The sequence below is a fragment of the Galeopterus variegatus genome, unplaced genomic scaffold (genome assembly GCF_000696425.1).
Source record: "Galeopterus variegatus unplaced genomic scaffold, G_variegatus-3.0.2 Scaffold52, whole genome shotgun sequence".
Classification (NCBI taxonomy): Eukaryota; Metazoa; Chordata; class Mammalia; order Dermoptera; family Cynocephalidae; genus Galeopterus; species Galeopterus variegatus.
This window is the reverse complement of record NW_007726163.1, coordinates 488599-496629: the sequence shown is the minus strand read 5'-3', so window position 1 is coordinate 496629 and position 8031 is coordinate 488599.

Below are 8031 nucleotides of genomic sequence, written 5' to 3'. Positions count from 1 at the left end.
TAAAAACCATCATTTCTGTTGTACGTATGTCCTATATATTTATATAGTTCCTGGCTCATAATGTAAAACGCTGTTACAGTGGACAGTGGTAAAAATAAGTTTGAAAAAAACTGAGATATGGCCTCAGGGAAGGCTGCTGTGAAGAAGACATCACACTGATTACCAAAGAATTGGTTCACTTGATGTTTTATTTATGTTAACTAGTGAAAATTAATGCTCATGCTTATACTTGTAAAGTGAAACAAAAATTAATACCAATCTTTTATTAGAAGAGGCAAAAATGTTGACTTGCTCTTTTGAAATATTAATTCTATTTTGAAAAGAAATACATCTTAAGTTGTAAATATTAATTAATAATAGTAGGTTATTAACAGACCTCTTCAGAACTTATTAGCAGCAATATAATGTGATACCTGTGTTTCAAAAATAGACCTCTTTGGAGAATGACGTCACCAAGATGGCAGAGGAGATGATCCCAGCTTCACTCCCCCCCTCCCCCAAGAAATCAACTTGCAACAATTAAAACATAAAACAGCCATCTGGAAATCACTGGAGCTCAGGCGAAGAGGAGAGAACTGCTGAGTCCATGGAAAGACGTGGCGGGTGAGAGGGAGGATCACTCTGATCTGTCCCAGCCCTGGGCTGGCGTGGAACCATGCACAGAGCAGCTCCTGGAGATGGCAAAACTGCTGCAGCACTTTTATTGTGAAGCTGTGTAGAGCCTGTAGGGAAGAAAAGTACTGTGACCCCTGGCAAAAACTATCATGTCAGAACGTCCCATTCCATTTCCCAAGCCAGCGTAGCAAGTTTCCCCTGTGCTTCCATGTGGGGGAGGGGCCGCAACTAGCAGAAGAAAAGTATCACTTCAGAATGCCCCATCCCCCACCTTCAAGGCCAGCATAGCCCTGTGCACTGTGAAGGCCAACGGACCTGCTGTCTTAGAGGTGAGCAGAGAGAGTAAGAGGTTGGTCGTTGATTCGCCTAAAGGTCTGTAAGTCTTCTCAGGGTGCTTGTAAAGGGCTTGCCCCATGGAAAATGTTTGTAGTGCAGGGGGGTGGAGGTGGGGATGGGGGTTGATCCGCCATTGCATATTGCACTGGGGTGCAATACTGGCAGTTTATCTGCTTCTCCATCAGCATGTGTGCCATGCAGCAGAGAACACTCAGCGTGATGGAACTACAAGAGGCACAGTTTGTGGGAAAGACTCACTCCCAAGCCAGATTTTCCACACAGCCTAGTTGCTCCTGTGGAGACTTCACATGTCCTGAAAAGGACTAAAAAGCGAACCATTAAAATTCCAGTCCATGCAAAAGTTTCCCCCAGACTGAGAAACAACAGCAAGGCAACAATTTAGCTCAGGCACAGTGTTCAAGTTCCAGTCCCTGAAGTAAGTCTTCCCCAATTGGGGAATTAATGATAGGGCAGCACTTTAGTTCCAGTGCAGTGTTTAAGCAGTGGTGGATGCTATTAATCCACCAGAGGACAAGTAGAAGAAAAGCCACAGACCAGAGACAGATTTCTGATACTGAGCAGTAAAAGTCTAACATCACCAAAAAACACCAACAAAACCTGGAAGACAATAGCTAAATGTCGACAGTACTGTGTGTGGGAGAGTGCAGGAGTGCAGCAGAAAACTGATCAGATCCCTGTGGAGCACAAAAGCCCAGGATGGCAGTGTAGAAAGGAAAGAGAGGCAAATGGTCTCAGTTACCACATCTCTGCCACTGAGATCAGCACAGGAAAACTTTCCCTTGTGGGTAAAAGGTAGGCAGAGGGCCCACACCCAACTCCAATCCTCAGAACAGGCCTGCAGTTCCTACTGCATTCCACAGCCACTGCAAGCCCAGAGCCAAATGTGGGGAGCTGCCTAGAATACACACAGTACATTGCTTCAAACAGGAGCACATATTGTGAACTCCCCACCCCATACCCTCATGACCCAAGCTGATGCAGTATGGTGCAGAGCCACTGCAGGAGCACAGCCTGACCTGGGGGCCAGTACTTCCCTGTCCTGAAGACTGCACCTTCATCTCGATGCACTCACAGGAAAGGCTATAATGTTCTGATCCCAGTGACTTTAAGCCTGGGCCCAGGAGCAGCTGTGACTCCAGTCATGCATGTCTGGGAAGCCAATTCCAGGTCAATGGAACTGTTGTATCCCCATGCTCCTGGCCACAAATCAGACAAGCAAACCCACATCTGGCAAACCACCCCTCTTCCTCCCCCTACTGCAAGTCAGCTGTATTTTGTACGTGTGAGCCCCCAACCCAGAAAAACCCTAATGAACATTACCCCAAGCTGGTGGAACTAAAGCACATCCATGATCTCCTGGAGAATTGGCCAAGTGGTTTGGCCCTTGACATTCCCACCTTGCAACTTTGCCCACCACTGAGAAGTGGCAGTCTGAGCCCCGTCTCAGCAGGCCCCCTTCGTGACCTCCCCCACCTAAAAGAGTGGTTACTAGAGACTGGTAGGGGAAGGAGGAAGAAGGATTGGGAGGGGGTGGTCAATGCACACGTAATTATAGAGAGATAGGAAGAATAAAATTTAGTGTTCTATAGCAATATAAGGAAACTATAGCCAACAACATGTTACTGAATAACTTCAAGTAGCTAGTTGAGAGAATTTTGAATGCTCCCAATACAAAGAGATGACAAATATTTGAGGCGATGGATATTTTCCTGATATGTTCATTTCATACTGTATAAATGCATAAACTGTATAAATGTACCCAAATATCACATTGTATTCCATAGATACACACAATTATCATGGGTCAAGTAAGAAAAAATAAAGACAAACAGAAAAAAAAAAAACTCAGAGACGGAAGTAGATTAGAGGTTACTAGACACTGTGGGGAAGGATAAAGAAAAGTTACGGCTTAAAGGGTATAGATTTTATGTTTAGGTTGATGAAAAAGTTTTGGAAATAGATAGAGAAGGTAGTTACACAGCATTGTGAATGTAATTAATTCTATGGAATCCCATGTTTAAAAATGCTTAAAATAGCAAATCTTATTTTATATATATTTTACCACAATAAAAAATAAAAAACCTGGAAGAGGTAGCCATCTCCCCAGACGTGCGGGCATCAAGGTAAAGACATAAAGATTGAGGAAGAACAGAGAAATATGACACCACCAATAGAAACCAGCAAAGCCCCAGCAATGGACCCAGAAGAGCAGTGGATTTATGAAATGTCTAATAGAGAATTCAGAATAATCCTCTTCAAGATGTTCAGGAAGTAGATGAAAATAACAGATTTAAATGATATTTGGAAAATAATCCAGGAGCAGAACAAGAAACTTGACAAAGAAATAGAATCAATTTAAAAAAATAGAAATTCTAGAAATAAAAAATATGTTATCTGAACTGAAAACTTGACAGAAAGTTCCAACAGCAGACTTTACCAAAAAGAAGAAAAAAGTCAGTGAGCTTGAAGACAGAATATATGAAATTACCTAATCAGAGGGGCAAAAAGCAAAAAGAACAAGAAAAAATGAAACAGAACTGCAGCAACTATGGGACACCCTCAAGCAAAATAACCTTTGCATAATTAGCATACCCAAAAGAGATGAAAAAGAAAGAGACCAAAAATGTATATTGGTGGAAATAATGGCTGAAAATTTACTGAGTATGAAGAAAGGTGACAGCATCCAGGTACAAGAAGCTCAGAGGTCACCAAATACAATCCAAAGAGGAATATCACGATTAACATCATAATCAAATGACCAAAAACCAAAGACAAAGAATACTAAAAGCAACAAGAGAAAAGAAACACATAACATTCAATGGAGCCCCAATACAGCTTTCAGTGGAATTCTCAGTAGAAACCCTACAGGCCAGGAGAGAGTGGGATGATATATTCAACGTGCTGAAGGAATAGTACTGTCAACCAAGAATTCTGTATCCACAAAAACTAACCTTCAAATATGAAGGAGAAATAAAGACTTTCCTAGACAAACAAAAGCTAAGAGAATTCATCAACACTAGCCTTGCCTTACAAGAAAAAGAAATGCTAAAGGGAATTCTTCAATCTGAAAAAAGACAATGCTAAGGTGTAACAAGAAAACATTTGTAGGTGTAAAACTCACTAGTAAGGTAAGTTTACTCTTTGCACAGACAAACTCAGAACACTCCAGTTTTGTAAGGATGGTAATTAACCACTTATATCCTTAGTATGAAGACTAAAAGACAAACATATTAAGATACTAACAAGTACAACAACCATATAAGAGATAGGCAATATTAAAAGATGTAACTTGAAACAGCAAAACAACAAAATGTCAAAAAGTTGGGCAATGCTGTCAAAACATAGAGTTGGCTTTTTTTTTTTTTTTCTTAGTGATCAAAGTTATTAGTTTAAAGTAATCTGCTACAACTATAACATTTTTTTTGTAAGCTGTATGGTAATCATAACAAAAAAACCCTATAATAGATATACTAAAAATAAATAGTAAGAAATCAAAATGTACTACTAGAGAAAATCACTTAATCACAGATGAAGACATGAAACTGGAAAAACAGAATTACAAAAAAACCAGAAAAAGAGTAACAAAATGGCAGTAACAAGTCCCTATATATCAATAATAACTCTAAATTTCAATAAATTAAATTCCCCAATTGAAAGACACAGAGTGGCTCAATGGATTATAAAACAAGTACCAACAATATGCTGCCTACAAGAAACTCACTTCATCTATAAAGATACATGTTGACTGAAAATAAAGGGATGGAAAAATTATTTCATGCAAATGGCAATCAAAAAAGAAGAGGAGTAGCTATACTTACATCAGATAAAATAGACTTCAAGTCAAAGAAAGTAAAAAAAAAAAGATAAGGAAAGTCATTATATAATGATAAAGGGATCAATTCAACAAGAGGATGTAACAATTCTAAGTACGTACTCACCAAACGCTGGAGCACCCAGATACATAAAGCAAATATTATTAGACCTAATGGGAGAGATAAACTCCAATACAATAATAGCTAGGGTCTTGGAAGCACCACTTTTAGCAATGGACAGATCATTTAGACAGAAAATTAACCAAGAAACATCAAAGTTAATCTCCGTGCCAGACCAACTGACTTAACAGACATTTATAGAACATTCCATCCAACAGCTGCAGAAAACACTTCTTCTCAGTAGCACATGAAACACTGTCTAGAATAAACCATATGTTAGGTCATAAAACAATTCTCAACAAATTTTAAACAATTGAAATCATGTCAACTATTTTGTCTAATCCCAATGGACTAAAACTAGAAAATCAATAACAAAAGAGATATTGGAAACTGTACAAATACGTGGTAATTAAACAACATTCTCTTAAAAAACAAATGGGTCAGGCCGGCCTGGTGGCCCACTGCTACGGTGTGCCACTTGGGAGCATGGCGGCGCTCCCGCCGAGGGTTCAGATCCCGCATACAGACCGACCGCTCACTGGCTGAACAAGGTGCGGGCGCAACACCGAGGGTTGTGATCCTGTTGCCGGTCCCGGTCCGGTATGGGCGCGACACTGAGGGTTGCGATCCGTTGCCGGTCACGAAAAAAAGACAAAAAGGAAAAACAACAACAACAACAACAAAAAAAACAAATGGGTCAAAGAAGAAATTTAAAAAGAAATTAAAAAATTCCAGGGGACAAATGAAAATGAACTTACAGTTCATTGCACTGAAATTATGGGCTACAGCAAAAGCAGTTCTAAGAAGTTTGTAGCAGTAAATGCCTACACCAAAAAAAGTAGAAAGACTTCAAATAAAGAACCCAACAGTACACCACAAGAAACTAGAAAAACAAGAACATACCAAACCAAAAATGGGTAGGAGAGAAATAACAAAGATCAGAGCAGAGATAGAGATTTAAAAAAATCCCAAAGATAAATGAAACAAAGAGTTACTTTTTTAAAAAGATAAACAAAATCAATAAACCTTTAGCTAGACTAATGAAGAAAAAAGAGAGAAGACAAGTAAATAAAATCAGAAATGAAAAAGGAGACATTACAACAGATACCACAGAAATACAAAGGGTCATAAGAGACTATTACGGACAACTAAGTGCTAATAAACTGGAAAACATGGATAAATTCCTGAACATATACAACTACTAAAGCTGAATCATGAAGAATTAGAAAATCTAAACAGACCAGTAACAAGTAATGAGATTAAAGCAGTAATAAAAATTTCCCAACAAAAAAACCCCTCAGGACCAGATAGCTTCACTGCCAAAGTCTATCAAACATTTAAACAAGAATACCAATTCTTCTCAAACTCTTCCACAAAATTGGGGAGGAAGGAATACTTCCAAACTCATTTTATGAGGCCAGCATTACCTTCATACCAAAACTGTAAAAAAACACAACAACAACAACAAAAACACTACAGGCCAATACATTTAATAAACAAGGATGCAGAAATCCTCAACAAAATTCTAGTGAACTGTGTCCAACAACATATTAAAAAGATCATTTACCATGATCAAGTGGGATTCATTCAAGAGATGAAAGCATAGTTCAACATATGCAAATCAATAAATGTGATACATCACATCAACAGAATGAAGGGAAAAAACATATGATCATTTTAATAGGTGCAGAAAAAGAATTTGATAAAATCCAACACCCTTCATAATAGAAACACTTAATAAATTAGGTTTAGAAGGAGTGTACTTCAATACAATAAAGTCCATATATGAAAAACCCACAGCAAATATCATACTGAATGAACAAAAGTTACAGGCTTTTCATCTAACATCTGGAACAAGACAAAGATGCCCACTTTTCCCACTCATATTCAGCACAGTACTGGAAGTTCTAGCCAGAACAATTAGACAAGAGAAAACAATAAGAGGCATACAGATTGGAAAGAAGGGAGTGAAACTATCCCTATTTGCAGATGATATGATCACATACACAGAAAACCCTAAAGACTCCACCAAAAAGTTCCTAGAACTGATAAATGAATTCAGTAAAGTGGAAGGTTACAAAATTAACAAACAAAAATCAGTAGCATTCACATATACCAATAATGAAATATCTGAAGAAGAAATTGAGAAACTAATTCCATTTACCGTAGCTACCAAAAAATGAAATACCTAGGAGTAAATTTAACCAAGCAGCTGAAAGATCTCTACAATGAAAACTATGAAACATTGGTGAAAGAAATTGAAGAAGACACAAATATATGGAAAGATATCCTGTGTTCATGGGTTGGAAGAATTAATATCATCAAAATGTTCATATTATACAAAGCAATGTACAGATTCAATGCAATCCCTATGAAAACACTAATGACATTCTTCAAAGAAACAGAAAAAACAATATTAAAATTTGTATGGAACCACAAAAGACACCAAATAGCCAAAGCATTCCTGAACAACAAAAAAATAAAATTGGAGGCATCACGTTACCTGACTTCAAAATTACTGTTAAGCTATAGTAACTAAAATAGCCTGGTACTGGCATAAAAACAGACTATAAACCAATGGAACAGAATAGAGAGTTCAGAAATCCATGTATTTACAGCCAATTGATTTTCAGCAAGGTTGCTAAGAATATACCCTGGGGAAAGAACACCTCTCCAGTAAATGGTGCTGGGAAAATTAGATATCTACATAAGGAAGTTTGAAACTACACCCCTGTCTCTCACCATACACAAAAATCAACTCAAAATAAATTAAAGACCTAAATTTAAGACTCAAAACTATGAACCTACTGGAAGAGAACATAGGGGAAATACTTCATAAAATTGGACTGTGCGGCACTTTTCTGAACAAGGCTACAAAGGCATGGACAATTAAAGCAAAAATAGGTAAATGGGACTACATCAAGCTGAAAAGCTTCTGCATGGCAAAGGACACAATCAACAAAGTGATAAGACAACCTACAAAATGAGAGAAAGTGTTTGCAAACTACACATCTGACAAACGGCTAATATCCAGAATATATAACAAACTCAACAGCAAAAAAAAAAAAAAAAAAAAAAAAAAAACCAAAAAAAAAAAAAAAAAAAAAAAAAAAAGAATAACCTAAAT